Source organism: Anolis carolinensis, chromosome 3 (genome assembly GCF_035594765.1).
Source record: "Anolis carolinensis isolate JA03-04 chromosome 3, rAnoCar3.1.pri, whole genome shotgun sequence".
NCBI classification, from domain to species: Eukaryota; Metazoa; Chordata; class Lepidosauria; order Squamata; family Dactyloidae; genus Anolis; species Anolis carolinensis.
This window is the reverse complement of record NC_085843.1, coordinates 193,919,949-193,936,532: the sequence shown is the minus strand read 5'-3', so window position 1 is coordinate 193,936,532 and position 16,584 is coordinate 193,919,949. Positions and strand designations below refer to the sequence as shown.

Genomic DNA, 16,584 nt, shown 5'->3' with positions numbered 1-16,584 from the left:
TTATATGTCAAACTATAAGTTTCAAGATTTGAATTGCTGTATCATGCCTGATTTTGCCCTTACCCTGTAAATGTAGTTGGATTGGTTATTTATATCTGTCAATCAATGTTGTTTGTACCTGTTACATTGCTCACTCAGCAAAACTGTTTGGCTCCACCTCTTCCTGGAGTAGGACTGTGTTTCCTCCTTTTCATTCCACTCTATCGGATGGACGTGAAAGAGAGGCTTGGCTCTGAAAGCCCTTCAAAAGTTACCTCTCAGCACCAATTCTGAGGTTCTTACCCTTGGGACTCACACTTCATGTTCAGGGCCAACCTGAACAACGTTGAGGAGTCTCAAGCGCCTTCACATCAGTCCTTTGGCAACAGAGGAAGACTCTTGTCTTCAGAAATAGGTCATTGGACTGAGGCTGAGTTTGCTCCAGCATTCACAGCCAGAGAAAGAGGGATCTGGACAAGCTTCATGGACTTAAACAATCAAAGACTGTAATGTATATTTTCTTTTACCCCCCTTTGTGAAGAATAAACCCAGTTTTGAGTTAACTACAGTGTTTTGGTCCTTGGGAGTTCCAGTTTCCCTAAAGGAGGGCAAGAAGCAATCCCCTGGGGAAAGATGTCACGTCCATGCCTCTTTCACTAAGAGTTTACAGCCCCAGGCGCGACGGCACAGTGCTGAGAGGACCCTTCTTTTCCAGCAGTGCTGAGAGAAGCCTTCTTTTCCAGAAGTACTGAGAGAGAAGCCTTCTTTTCCAGAACTGCTGAAAGAAGCCTTCCAGAAGTGCTAAGAAGGGAAAAGAAGGAGCCAGGAAGGGCCTTGAATTTGCCAAGCCCATAGTCTCCTAAAGATAAAGAAGTCAAAAGAAGCCTGCCTTTGCCTCCAGAGGGAAGCCCAGCCTTCACAAAATTGAGACATTTGCAAGCTTTCCGCTCTTTTTGCATCTCAAGCCACCAGCAAATTGCTACATTCAGCTCTTGTAGCTGCAGCAAGTTCAAGCCTTCTGCAAAGTGGATACATTTGCAAGAAGACTAGCCTTTGCAAAATTGAGACATTTGCTAGGTTTCCCGCCTTTTTTTTGCATCTCAAGCAGCAAATTGATACATCCAGCTCTTGTAGCTGCAGCAAGTTCAAGCCTTCTGCAAAGTGGATACATTTTGCTAGAAGCCTAGCCTTTGCAAAATTGAGACATTTGCAAGCTTTCCCGCTCTTTTTGCATCTCAAGCTAGCCAGCTAATCGCTACATCCAGCTCTTGCAACTGCACAAGATCAAGCTTTTTGCAAAGTAGATACATTTCTCCAGAAGTCAGCCTTTGCAGACCAACCAAGCCTCTTCCAGAACCCAGTTTGCAAAGCAATAAATTCCAACCTTCTGCAGTTCCTGCCATTTCTTCAGAGCCTGCTGCAAGTTTATGAAAGCCCAGGCTTAACTTCTCAGTTGAGCAGCTGTTTTAATTGTCTTGTTTAAAGTATTGCATTGCCCTTTTGTGTGCCTTTAATTGTATAGTTATATAGTATTGCATTTTGTACTGTTTGAAACTTGGGATAAGTTTCCTTTTGAATTACAGAATGTCAAGTCATAGCAATGAGATTTTGCAAACAAGGGTCAAATCCCCCCGCCCAGTCAGAGAAAGGCACCCCACAGAGAAAACAATGCTCTGCCTTTTGCAGCAGGAAGGCCAGCTTAGGCAGAGGTTTAACAGAGCTTGGCAAAACCTGCCAACCATAGCTGATGCAATAAAGGCATCCTTTTGCCCAAAGGAAAAGGAAATTCTTAGGCAAGAATTTGTAAAGGCCTTCAATAATGGGAGTGCTATTGCAGAAGAAATAATCTATGTACTGAACAAAATTAACACTCCAGAGTCTTTAGATAGGGCTAAGGAAATTTCTTTTAGCCTACAAGAAGAGAGGAGGCGTTACAGCGCGGTTCTATCTGAACCAGAGCCCAGTTCCTTATTCAAAGGTGCAGAAGAAAGGGTTCAAGGCTCCCCATGTGTAAGCCTTAGATCTAGTCTGCTCAAGATTCCATCTAATGATGCTAGCCATAAACCCAAGCATTCATCTAGGCATAGCAGTTCCTCCCAATCCATACATTCATTCATCAGTACTTCTTCCAAAGCAGCCCACTACAACAGAGAGACTGTCCGTTTGAAAATTAGAAAAGAGGTTTTAGAAGCACAGGCGTCTGCAGAAATGGCTAAGCAAGACCTTTCCTTCAATGAAGAGGAACTCCTCCTTCAACAGGCTAAAACCAAGCAGAAACTGCTTCTAGCACAGGCCAGGGCCCAGAGAGAAATAGAGCTTGCAATGGCTGAAGCCAAGCAAGATGAGCTGCAGCGGGATCTAGATCTGCTTCAAGTAAAAAGAGACACAGCACAAAAGATAGTCAGAGCTAACGTTCTAGCCAAAGCCCTATCACAGGAACTAACCCAAGAAAACCTTAGTTTCCTGCCAACACAAGAGCCTACAGCAAAGGTTTCAGCACATCTGCAACTGGAATCACCTGTAGTGCAGAGTCATATCTCCTTTCGCCACCTTGAAGATCACTCACCTGTTCCAGTGTTCGCAACTTCAAGGCCTGCCCATTCCTCAGAAGTACAGCAAAGCACGGCCGGGAGAGTGCCATCATCTCTGTCAGAGTCCATCCCTCTACTTAGGCCTCAGAGATACCACCTGTCTACTTGGGAACGAAAGGATGACGTCTTTCAACAACATCCAGATGTCCATTCAGATTGGCAAGGCATGGCCGGGAGTGAACCACCACATTCATCCCTGCATACCAAGTCAATTCTCCCATCGCTGAAGATGAAGGCTTCAGAGGTGCTGCCTGCCAGCAATCTGCTGAACCCAGCATCGCCTACCATCGAGACAAGATGTGTTCAACCGAAGAACATTGACTTCGTCGGGCCACATCACACTCCTCAGATGTACCCTTACACACTGGAGTCTCAATTGGGTTCCCTCTTGAGAAATCCAAGAAGAGACATCAGAGACAAAGGCGTCCAGAAATTCACTGACCGACCAGATGACTACCTTCTGTGGAAAATCACCTTCATGAGGGCCATTCGAGATTTCAAGCTAGAAGCGGATGAAGAACTGTCCCTTCTTATGGGGTGGCTTGGACCCAGCTCAGCTGAGCAAGTAAAAAGACTTTATGCTGCTCATGTAGCAGACCCCCAAAGAGCTTTGTCCACAGCGTGGTCTCGCTTGGACCAGCGCTTCGGTGCGAGCACTGAGATAGAAGCATCCCTCATGGATCGACTCAACAGGTTCCCATCACTGAAGATGAAAGATTGCAAACAGCTTTGGGACTTTAGTGATCTTTTACTAGAGCTAGCTTCAGCCAAAGGAAATCCAGAGCTGCCAGGTTTAGCATGTCTGGACCAGCACACGTCGCAGAGTGCCATCCTCTGCAAACTTCCTTTTCCTCTTCGAGAAGCTTGGGGGAAACAGGTGTTCAAGTACAAAGAGGAGAATGCAAATGTATACCCGCCCTTCACCTTTTTGGTGGATTTCGTCACTAGAGCAGCCCGTGAGAGGAATGACCCCCAAACAGGTCTTCTCGCTTTGTACCAAGACCTAAAGCCTGAAAAGACCTCCAAAGAAGACAAAGCCCAGGGCAAAGATCTTAGAAGGAACCTGAGTGTCAAGATGACAGACGCAACTCCTGCAACTTCTGCTCAACCAGTCAGCAACAACACCATATCCTGTCCCATTCATCAAAGGCCACACAGCCTAGCTGAATGCAGAGAGTTCGCAAAGAAGCCTTACAAAGAACGACTCCAAATAGTTCAAAAGGCCAAGGTGTGCTTTAGATGCTGCGGCGCCACTATTCACTTCTCCAAAGACTGCAAAGAAAAGGTTAAATGCCAACACTGCAACAGCATCAAGCATTGCTCTGCAATGCACAACTTCAATTCCCCTCAATTCAAAGCAAAGTCAAATTCTCCTACCAAAGAAGAAACCAAAGAAGACCAAAGGCCTACAGAACCTCAGGTAGCCCTCAAGGCTCCTGCGGTTGCCTGCACCAAGCTTTGTCAAAATAGCCACAAGCCCAGGATTTGCCACCCAATCTGCCTGGCAGAGGTGTATCCAGACAAGCAGCCATGGAATAAGAAAAGGGTCTACGTCGCCTTGGATGCCCAAAGTGACGCATCTCTTGCAACCCCAGAGTTCTTCAACATGTTTGACCTTCATACAGAGACAATAGAATACACCATATCCACTTGTTCTGGAAAGAATAAGATGAATGGCAGAGTTGCAACAAAGTTCAAAATCTCGCCTGTCGGACAAAAGGTCAGATACGATCTTCCTGACCTTATAGAATGCAGCCTGATTCCCAGGAACAAAGAACAGATAGCCACGAAGGAGGTGGTACAAGCCCATCCTCATCTCAAAGGTATTCAAGACCTAATTCCAGCTTTATTCCATAAAAAAGTAACATACATCTTACCCGTAGGTTCATTGTGAATTGGAAGAGTTGTAGTTGTTAATGTTTCTGTTAAAATAAAAGACAGTATATGCTACATCAGTACAAATATTGATATTGGTGATTCCAAAAATTAACTCCAATAATTCCAGAAAATACTGTCAACTTTTTGGATTGGGTAACCATGGAGGCACACACAGGGACAGAAAGTGAGGAGAAATCTTCTGAACTGGGGCACAGACAGCAAAACAAACACCACAGGGGTTGTGACGGCGCGAGTGGCGCCATTTATATGTCAAACTATAAGTTTCAAGATTTGAATTGCTGTATCATGCCTGATTTTGCCCTTACCCTGTAAATGTAGTTGGATTGGTTATTTATATCTGTCAATCAATGTTGTTTGTACCTGTTACATTGCTCACTCAGCAAAACTGTTTGGCTCCACCTCTTCCTGGAGTAGGACTGTGTTTCCTCCTTTTCATTCCACTCTATCGGATGGACGTGAAAGAGAGGCTTGGCTCTGAAAGCCCTTCAAAAGTTACCTCTCAGCACCAATTCTGAGGTTCTTACCATTGGGACTCACACTTCATGTTCAGGGCCAACCTGAACAACGTTGAGGAGTCTCAAGCGCCTTCACATCAGTCCTTTGGCAACAGAGGAAGACTCTTGTCTTCAGACATAGGTCATTGGACTGAGGCTGAGTTTGCTCCGGCATTCACAGCCAGAGAAAGAGGGATCTGGACAAGCTTCATGGACTTAAACAATCAAAGACTGTAATGTATATTTTCTTTTACCCCCTTTGTGAAGAATAAACCCAGTTTTGAGTTAACTACAGTGTTTTGGTCCTTGGGAGTTCCAGTTTCCCTAAAGGAGGGCAAGAAGCAATCCCCTGGGGAAAGATGTCACGTCCATGCCTCTTTCACTAAGAGTTTACAGCCCCAGGCGCGACGGCACAGGGGTGTTAACCCTTCCCTGTGCTATCCAAATCTACAAACGATTTTGGAAAACTATGGATTGTGTCCCATCAGGTTTGGAGCTGAGAGTCAGGCTTAATTTTTATTCCATAAACAAGTAACATACATCTTACCAGTAGTTTCATTCTGAACTGGAAGAGTTGTAGTTGTTAATGTTTCTGTTAAAATAAAAGACATTATATGCTACATCAGTACAAATATTGATATTGGTGATTCCAAAAATTAACTCCAATAATTCCAGAAAATACTGTAAACTTTATGGATTGGGTAACCATGGAGGCACACACAAGTGAGGAAAAATCTTCTGAACAGGGGGACAAACAGCAAAACAAACACCATAGGGGTGTTAACCCTTCCCTGTGCTATCCATTTCTACAAAAAAAACCTATCTTTGGCTGGAGTTACACTTAAAAATGTACTTGATCCAACTTACATACAAATTCAACTTAAGAACAAACCTACAGAGTACCTATCTTGTTCATATCTTGGGGACTGCCTTAATATAAGTAAACACAAACACCAGACACTATGGATTAAAATGAACTTGAATAGTTAGGTAGGTAGCTCTTACCTTGGATAGAATTATAATAAGCACCAAAGCCATATCCATATAAATCTGAATCTCTGTGCAGTAGAATGGTCATTGTGTTGGAAGTTGAGGTATAGGTATAGTTGCTATAGACCCCAGAGCACATTTTCCCAAGTACAAAAGGGGAGTTCAAGCCTCCATCAAGAATCTCAACATATTCTGTACTGCAGTCCAGACTGTGTGGATGTAAGTAAGAAGTTACTTTTGCTGTCTTACTATGTCATCATTTTATGCATGAAAACATCATACTGAACAAGAAAAAGAACATTTGATTCCACTTTCAGTGACACGTGTTTCATAGAACGGTGAGTTCATGGGTTATGTTGAATAACAAGTAAATGGTTCAGCACTTTTTATTCCAACTGCCAGTGATTCTCCGGTATGTTTCTGTTTTGGGCGTTGAGGAACCCGATAAACCAAATATGCAAACATAGACCTTTCTCTCCTTATGTGAAAGGTGAAATTTACAAGGATAAGAGCTTCTTCTAGGTACAAAAGAGTCCTAAGCATTTTTAATGATGTTTGTTCAGAATGTTATCCTCAGTGTGAGGAAAGAATGGAAGTGCTCAAGGAACTTTCATTCCTAGGATCCAACCATTCTCACATTTTTGCTGTTGTGCGCCTTCAGATCATTTCTGATTTTGGTGATCCCAAGATGAAACTATGGTAGAGTCTCACTTATCCAACATAAACAGGCCGGCAGAACGTTGCATAAGTGAATATGTTGGATAATAAGGAGAGATTAAGGAAAAGCCTATTAAACATTAAATGAGGTTATGATCTTACAAATTAAGCACCAAAACATCATGTTATACAACAAATTTGACAGAAAAAGTAGTTCAATATACAATAATGCTATGTAGTAATTACTGTATTTACGAATTTAGCATCAAAATATCACAATATATTGAAAACATTGACTACAAAAATGCATTGGATAATCCAGAACGTTGGATAAGTGAGACTCTACTGCATTATGAAGTTTTATTGGAAAAAATTGTTCAGCAGGGGCTTGCCAATGAGAGAACTTCCTAAGGTCATTCAGTGGTTTCCATGGTTGAGTGGAGCTTTGAACTCTGAGCTCACACACTCCTAATCCAGAACTCAAACCATTACAATTCCTGGCTTACATTTACGTACATTCAGTTCTCTCTTTCCAATAGGAAACCAGAACTTTTTTGTCTCCAAAGTATGTATTTTCCCATAAGCTATGAATTATCGGCCTTGATCTATATTTCTGTATTGTTGTGACTACAAATTACAGAACAGCTGAGTTTGGGTAAGTTACTTTTGAACTATAACTCTCAGAATCTACTACTCCATATGGATGATTTCATCTGATAGTAGAAAAAAGCAACGGAAATTAATATTTTCAAGCCATTCAGGTGAGTAGCAGCAAATAACACCTGCAGTTTATCACAAGAGTATTATTTTACAAATCTGTAAAAAAAAAACCTAATCATGTGAAGAATTGCAAAGATGTCCAGGTTCCTAAATCTTCCATTCTATAACATTAAGCAGAGTAATGCAAGCTGAACAGCTACTTCAGATACATTTGGGGCCTTAAATAATTGAAAAAATATATATATGTTAAATCTGCAGGAAAAAGCAGAACGTTTGTCACTTCCTTAACCTTACCTAATCATAGAAAACCGGAGAACTATGTAATGAAAGGGATCCACTGTAATTTCCCAGACACACTGTTCAGTGATGTTATTTCCAGAATAATATGGCCCAGAGAAATATCCAGAGGGGTTTGACATGGTACCACCACATTGGGCTACTAGAAACCATAAAACAAAAATGGTATCATGAAAACAAATATAAATATTGGTATACTTGAAAAAGTAGAATTTATAAATTGATCTTTTCTGACTTTGATAGGCTTCTAGGCACTACAGATTTCAAATGAGAAAGTATTGGGTGTGTTTTGATTCTTAAGTTTTTCCATGGATTCCCCCTCCCCGGGTGTTTCTTAATATCCGTTTGTATATACAAAACATACAAATTAGATAAGACTTACTACTTAATAATGAAATTTTGCACACCTCTAATAAATACACTAATAGTGATATAAAATAAATAAATAAATACATTACATACATAGTCTGAAAGGACCATTAAATCAAATCAAATCAAATCACGTTTTATTGATTAGCCCATCGGCTGTATCAAAACATTTAACACAGGACCATTAGATATTACAGATGGAATTTTCTTCCACTGTTAGTTACAATGATCCCTTGACTGAATAGCTCACAGCAACCCAGTGATTCCGGCCATGAAAGCCTTCGACAATGCATTATTTTACTTTAAATATTTTGAAAGAAATAAACTATATGTTATATATAGCTAATTACTTCGAGGCTCTGGTCTTTTATTTAGCATTTGTTTTAACTGGTTTAGACTTACCAGTAGCGGGTCCTGAAGTGGAAGCTTTTCAAAAAGGAAAATGAACATTAGTGAGAAAATGTTAGTTGACCCCTCAACACACCTTGGCTCTCCTCCCCCAAAAAACACAAATATTTGAACTTGGCGAAATGTAGGTACTTTAATCTTCCCTCCTTATGTAAAGTCATGCCATAAACATTCCCATCACAAAGTGAGCAATTTTCATTTATCAGAAGAATAAAGAGGGAAAATATGTAAGAATACAGATGGTATTTCTCATAACAAACACAAAGTGAATTGCAGGAGAGTGAGAAAATCATAAAACTGATTTAAAGAGCAAAGGTTTACACTTTTTCCTCTAGTAAGGACTGTTTTTAAAGCTAGATTTTGAACACAAACTTCCTAATTGTTACTTCTGATTTCTGGGAATTTTGAGCAGAATATGTTTCAATCGGTGAAGAATCTAATTTGTCCAGAATTGTTGTCAGTGTTTCTCAACGCAGAAACAAACTGAGTTTTCTAACCATAAATCAAAAATTTAAAAATATCCTTTCCAACTCTATCTGGCAAAATCAGGATATTGAAGGAGAAATTCTGATAACAAGCTGGAGTGTAGAATGTGGGTCCAAAAGGAGAAAATTATCCTAATATAGATGACAATGAGGAATAATACATTTTACAATAGGCATCGCACCCTTGCTCTGTTGGCTGCTTAAAATTTTTAATATTTTTTATAATTTAAATATATTTTAAGTCAGGTAAGATTTGTGTTTTGTTTTAATGTCAGATGTGTCATGGTAGATTCATTATGTTATAATCTGTTATTACTTTGTTATAGATGTGGACTTATTTCTGAGTTTCGGTTGGGTTGTCTATTTATTTTGTTTAGTTAATGACAGAATTGAATGTTTGCTCTTTTTTGTTGGAAACCACCCTGAGTCCTCTTGGGGAGATAGGGTGGGTTATAAATAAAGTTTTAATATATATATTTACTTTAAATATTTAAAGAGAAATGAACTACTTGTTATATGTAGTTAATTACTTTGGGGGTCTGATCCTACCTAATACATATCAGTACAGTGAATTCTCAAATGGAATTCAATGAATTGGAACTCCTAAGAAACCAGAAATAATAACAATAACAATAATAACATTTTTTTTCTTATCTGCCCCTCCTCATGACTCGAGGTGGATTACAGAACAATTAAAACACATAAACATTGCAAAAACACCACAAATACACATATTAAAATGTACTTCTATAAAAACTACACATTTGTCACATTTATCCAACATTAGCAATCCCCATGGGTGCTGGTTATCTGAGGGCCGTTCCACACAGTCCTTTAACCTGGGAGCAAGTATGTTTTAAAAATGCAATTGTTCCCGGGTTCTAGTTTAACCCCCCCCCCGAAAGTGCATGCTTTTCTGGGGGGGGGGGCACATGCCCTGCCAGATTTTCAAGCCGGGCACTGGAACACAAAAGTAAACACCCTTTAAAAGCCTGAAAACAAGGAAAATAACTCACTCGGTCACCATTCCCCCTTCTTTGAAGTTCTCCTGGCAAATGCCAATGACGCGCCAGGAAAAGGGGGGCCAGGATTGATTCCCCCCCCCACCCTGGCACATCATTGGTACATGCCAGGAAAACTAAAAAAAGGGGGGGAATGGCAGCCGGATGACTTATTTTCCTTGTTTTAAGGCTTTTTAAGGGTTTTTGGGAGGGAGTGGGGGCTGTCTCGGGATGCTTGGGCTCCATAAGGCCAAGAAACCCAAAACAGATGTGTAGGTGGGCACCAGAAGTCACATGGCGCTATCCCCAGTCCCACCTACAAAGTCCCCACACCTGGAAAGACACGAGTCTTCCGAAAAACCCGGGTCTTTCCAGCAGACAAATTACCTCAGCACCAAGCAGGGTTTGTACTGAACGCATTAATTTTTCCCTAAGATGTTGACTGGATGCCCCAGGGGAAAACACGGGAGGGCGTGCACTTTAGGTGCTGTCTGGATGTGCCCTGGGAGTCTGCTGTATTTGGAATAGTCGTTATAAATATAATTTTGGGATATAATCATCAATTTGTATTTTTTCCTTGATTAAACAGACTAGTAAAGAGATCCAAGGCAATCTTTAAAAAAAAGAATCCATGCAACTTTTCAAATTTTGAAGGGACATAAACTCCCATAAATATGACCACCAGCCTGAGAGCTAGTACTTTTTTTTTTACAATTTCTATTAAAATGGCTAATAATTATTTTTTGATTACTTTTATGTGCTCTACTGAAACTTCAGTTAATCCAAAAAGCAGCTGACAAAATGACTGCAAGGACCATACAAGTTCCTTGTTGAATCAGTCCCACAACCTGCCAGGATCATATATCCTTATATGAATGTGACTATACAGAGAAAGTGCCATTTTCTCTGGTCCACTATAATTACAGGTATGTCTGGTGGGAACACAGGAGATGGCCTTCTCCATGGCTGCTCCCAAGCATCTCTCTTTCTAAACAGGTTAAAGCATTGTTCTTTCTGCTATCCTTTCATAGGTAGGTGAAACCTTTTTGTTTTGGCAAGGCCTTGAGAAGTAATTACTCAGGGAGAAAGAGATTTTCATGTTCTATGTTGTCACATATTTGTTATTCTTTCTAACAATTTATTTTTACCTGAGTTTTATTTTACTTACACTTGTCAGGACATCAATAAAACATTAAACAATTAAACATTGGGATGCACACTTACTGGTGGTTTGTTGTCTAGTAGTCCTTTCATCTGGAAGAAAACCTGGAAAGATAGCAAACCTACTCAAGCTCCAATGCTTTGGTATTCAGTACTCCGCTGGACTGGCCACGTTGTCCGAATGCCCGATCACCGGCTCCCAAAGCAGTTACTCTACTCCGAACTCAAGAATGGGAAACGGAATGTTGGTGGGCAGGAAAAGAGATTTAAAGATGGGCTCAAAGCCAACCTTAAAAACTGTGGCATAGACACTGAGAACTGGGAAGCCCTGGCCCTTGAGCGCTCTAATTGGAGGTCAGCTGTGACCAGCAGTGCTGCGGAGGCACGAACGGAGGGCCTAAGGGTGAAACGTGCCAAGAGGAAGGAGCGTCAAGCTAACCCCGACTGGGACCGCCTTCCACCTGGAAACCAATGTCCTCACTGCGGGAGAATATGCGGGTCAAGAATCGGTCTCTTCAGCCACCTAAGAACACACACCCAAGATGGAAGACAATCGTCCTCGAGCTACGAGGGATCGCCTAAGTAAGTAAGTAAGTAAGTAAGGTATTCAGTAGCACTAGAAGTGGGACATTTGTCCCATCTTCCTACTGTAGCAACCCTCTGAGATGTCAAATTTTATTTAACATCCAGAAAAACCATGTACCAAAAATCTTGTTTTCTATTCAAATCACCCACGTAGGAATTTTGCACAGAATAAGTCACTTTTAACAGCATTTGTTTTAACTGTTGTAAGCTGCTTTGAATCACAGAATGGGAAAAAGTTGAGATATAATGGTGAACAACAATGGGAACAAGGACAAGATGAAAAAGTATAGATATGTCATGACAATTGGGAATAATCTGGGTTTAGGATGTAAAAGGATGTTATGGACTTACCAGTAGTAGGTTCTTGAGAGAGAGCTTTTCAAAAAGAAAAATGCAACTGTTAGTGTTTTCAGAATAATGTATCAGTAATATATGACTCAATGAATTGACATGAATCAGGCTGACTTCTGCTACTATTATTATTATATTCATTTATACCCCACTTTATCTCTCCCGCTTAACATAAAAACATCAGCATACAATTTAAAATATACAAATATACAAACCATTATAACAGGGTTAAATGTAAACAGTATTTAAAAATTCCCAGTTAAAAAACATTAAAATATGTTAAAAGTTAAAAATCACAGCACCCCCTGAACTGATCGTAAAAACCTTCTTCAAAAGCCTGTATGAATAAAATTTTAGCCTATCGTTGGAAGGACAGCAATGAGGGGACCATTCTGGCTTTCCTGGGCAGGGAGTTCCAGAGTCTAATTCTCTCTCAATCTATTATCATAGTATCTATTGAAAAAGGTTTGAAAGAAATCTGACTTTAAGATTAGGAAAGTACAGCATTAAAAAGCACTAAAAAGAAATGCAACAGGGAGAAAGGCAAGAATCACCATCAAAAGGCTGTTTACTGTTTAGCTTATACCTGAACAGAATGAAAAAGCTCACCATTAATTATGTTAGATCCTCAGTAGACCACTGTGATTAGAATTCTTTTGGGGTTGTATATGGATATAATAATATATCATGGCTTCCTCTGCCCAATTTGGCCACCTGAGCACCTCTCTGTGTTTATTTGAGGATTCTCAGCTCAATGTCATTTAACTGGATGTTGAATGACAGGGGGGGAAACACTTATTTTGAGATAAATAACAAACTCTAGAAGGATCATTTTGTACTGGACATGAATATTTTCAGTACTGGAGCAGCAATTTTTTTGGAGATCTGGTGCCTTAGGATTATTTAGACAATAACGCAAATTGAGTTTACATCCTGCTGTTGTAATTTTACAAATTCACTTTTACAGTCACTACATCATCACAATAAACAGAAGTGTCCTCCAATGCTACCTTTGAGTCTTGACTGTTCTCTCAGATATGGGAGAAGAAGGTGGTGGGTGCTGAGACTCGATGTGATAGGCAGTCATACCAAGATAATATCATAAGTTCTAAGATATACTTTTGGGGGTGGGGGTGGGGGGTAGCATTGGGAGATTAGGGACCTCATCCAGAGCCGGCCCTAGGTATTTTTCAAGTGTAGGCGAACAGAATTTTGGTGCCCCCCCCAAAAAAACCAATCACTGAAAAATAAAAGCGTTGGATAAGCGAAAATGTTGGATAATAAGGAGGGATTAAGGAAAAGCCTATTAAACATCAGATTACATTAAGATTTTACAAATTAAGCACCAAAACATCATAGAAGCAATCATAGAATCATAGAATCATAGAATAGTAGAGTTGGAAGAGACCTCAAGGGCCATCTAGTCCAACCCCCCGCTAAGAAGCAGGAAATCGCATTCAAAGCACCCCCGACAGATGGCCATCCAGCCTCTGCTTAAAAGCCTCCAAAGAAGGAGCCTCCACCACGGCCCGGGGGAGAGAGTTCCACTGCCGAACAGCCCTCACAGTGAGGAAGTTCTTCCTGATGTTCAGGTGGAATCTCCTTTCCTGTAGTTTGAAGCCATTGTTCCGTGTCCTAGTCTGCAGGGCAGCAGAAAACAAGCTTGCTCCCTCCTCCCTATGACTTCCCCTCACATATTTGTACATGGCTATCATGTCTCCTCTCAGCCTTCTCTTCTGCAGGCTAAACATGCCCAGCTCTTTAAGCCTCTCCTCATAGGGCTTGTTCTCCAGACCCTTAATCATTTTAGTCGCCCTCCTCTGGACGCTTTCCAGCTTGTCAACATCTCCCTTCATCTGCGGTGCCCAAAACTGGACACAGTATTCCAGGTGTGGCCTGACCAAGGCAGAATAGAGGGGGAGCATGACTTCCCTGGATCTAGACGTTATTCCCCTATTGGTGCAGGCCAAAATCCCATTGGCTTTTTTAGCTGCCGCATCACATTGTAGGCTCATGTTTAACTTGTTGTCCACGAGGACTCCAAGATCTTTTTCGCACACACTGCTGTCAAGCCAGGCGTCCCCCATTCTGTATCTTTGATTTCCATTTTTTCTGCCGAAGTGAAGTATCTTGCATTTGTCCCTGTTGAACTTCATTTTGTTAGTTTCGGCCCATCTCTCTAGTCTGTCAAGATCGTTTTGAATTCTGCTCCTGTCTTCTGGAGTGTTAGCTATCCCTCCGAGTTTGGTGTCATCTGCAAACTTGATGATCGTGCCTTCTAACCCTTCGTCTAAGTCGTTAATAAAGATGTTGAACAGAACCGGGCCCAGGACGGAGCCCTGCGGCACTCCACTTGTCACTTCTTTCCATGATGAAGACGACGCATTGGTGAGCACCCTTTGGGTTCGTTCGCTTAGCCAATTACAGATCCACCTAACCGTAGTTTTGTCTAGCCCACATTTTACTAGTTTGTTTGCCAGAAGGTCGTGGGGGACTTTGTCGAAGGCCTTACTGAAATCTAGATATGCTACATCCACGGCATTCCCTGTATCGACCCAACTCGTAACTCTATCGAAAAAAGAGATCAGATTAGTCTGGCATGACTTGTTTTTGGTAAATCCGTGTTGACTATTAGCAATGACCGCATTTGTTTCTAAGTGTTTGCAGACCACTTCCTTAATGATCTTTTCCAGAATCTTGCCTGGTATTGATGTGAGGCTGACCGGACGGTAATTGTTTGGGTCGTTCTTTTTTCCCTTCTTGAAGATAGGGACCACATTCGCCCTCCTCCAATCTGCTGGGACTTCTCCTGTTCTCCAAGAACTCTCGAAGATGATTGCCAGTGGTTCTGAAATAACTTCCGCTAGTTCCTTCAATACTCTTGGATGTAGCTGATCTGGCCCTGGGGACTTGAATTCGTTTAGAGTGGCCAGGTGTTCCTGGACAACTTGTTTCCCTATTTGGGGTTGGATTTCCCCCAATCCTTCGTCCATTCCATGTTGCTGAGGTTGAAGATGGCTTTCTTTTTGTGAGAAGACCGAGGCAAAGAAGGCATTAAGCAGTTCTGCCTTTTCCCTATCCCCTGTCACCATCACCCCATCTACTCCTTGCAGTGGCCCTATCGCCTCCTTTTTCTTCCTTTTTCTACCAACATAAGCAAAAAAACCTTTTTTGTTGTTTTTTATGTCCCTGGCAAGCCTGAGCTCATTTTGCGCTTTAGCCTTGCGAACCTTTTCCCTACAGGAGTTGGCTATACGTTTGAATTCTTCTTTGGTGATTTCTCCCCTTTTCCACTTCTTTCCACTGCATCGTTGGATAGGCTCCGTAGGACTTTATCTTTAAAATGAATAGAAATCATAATAAGACAATCTCCCGCATTTTGTAGGATGATATTGTGAGTTCATCATCACATTGATATGTCCCAATGCCGAATCTCAGACAAGGCCTTTGTTGGGATTGTCTTCAAAGTAAACCATTGAACTAAAAGTTTTCCCCACCTCTTAATATGTCTTATGCTCTTTCAACCTTTGCAGATTGCAGGTACATTCCATTAATTTGATGGGGTCTGCTCTTTTTCTGTTTTTCATGCTAGCTCTAGGAATTTTACACAGAATACATTTCAAATGGTGAAGAATCTCATCTGTCCAGGATTGTTGTTAGTGTTTCTCAACATGAAAACAAAATAGTTTTTTTAAACTATCAATCAACTATTCTTAAATATCCTCCCTATATCTGGCAAAATGGGAATGCTGAAGGACAAAACTTGCTAACAGGCTGAATTGTGGATTGTACAATGCCAAAGGAAGAAAATTATCCTAATGGTGATGTGGAATAATAATTTCTAAAGTCGATTGAATGCATACATTTGAGCTATATAAACTGAATATGTCTTCAGGTAAAATTTTGCAAACGGTCAATGCCCATCCAAACAGGGAATTAATATAAGGTAGCAATTTACAGCTCAATAAGACCTGAAATATGTCACACATTGGGATCCATACTTACTGGTATAGTTTTCTTCCTTTGGGGTGGTCTCTGGAACTGCAGGTTGAGTTTCTAAAAAAGAAGAAATGGTGAGATTCTAGTCTTTGTGTTGGTGTCCTATAGCAGTGGAATTGGGATATTGGATCCCAACCTTCTGCTGTGGCAAAAACCTGCTTCTTCAAGTAACATATGACAATCCCATACATTTCACAGGGTTTACCCAAAATTATTTTTGGCATTTCCTTCCTACTACATATAGTTTACAGCACCTGGTCTTCAGTGGTGTTCTCCCACCCAAGTACTAACCCTGTTTACCTTCCAAGATTAGGTGGGATCTGGTCCATTTGGGGTATTTATTTAGGCATTACATTACTTTATTTAAATTTAAATATTTTGAAAAAAATGAGCTCCTTGTCACATGTAGTTGATTATTTAGTGCCTATGGTATTCCCTTATAAATATCAGTACAGTAAATTCTCAAATGGAACTCAATCAACTAGATCTCTCAAATGACAGGCAAAACAAGTAAACAAACCAATGATGCATTCACAAAGCAGTTATTATACTATATATTTTATATTAAGTTTGTATTGATTTGTTTTTATTCACTTTT

At 40.8% G+C, this 16,584-nt stretch overlaps 1 protein-coding gene and 2 long non-coding RNA genes across 3 annotated transcripts in view; all 3 read right to left on the bottom strand.

Moving 5' to 3' along the window:
- The window catches only part of dmbt1 (deleted in malignant brain tumors 1), a 279,374-nt gene that overhangs the window by 105,029 nt on the left and 157,761 nt on the right, over nt 1–16,584 (bottom strand). The window lies entirely within an intron of this gene.
- On the bottom strand, nt 5,510–9,392 carry LOC103282065 (uncharacterized). Its single transcript, XR_010004569.1, has 4 exons — nt 8,399–9,392; nt 7,625–7,769; nt 5,969–6,162; nt 5,510–5,555 (listed from the first exon to the last, which is right to left on the bottom strand). It is a non-coding gene; the product is annotated as an uncharacterized LOC103282065 (long non-coding RNA).
- Nucleotides 10,100–16,063, bottom strand: LOC103278266 (uncharacterized). Its single transcript, XR_010004570.1, has 3 exons — nt 15,993–16,063; nt 11,988–12,011; nt 10,100–11,156 (listed from the first exon to the last, which is right to left on the bottom strand). It is a non-coding gene; the product is annotated as an uncharacterized LOC103278266 (long non-coding RNA).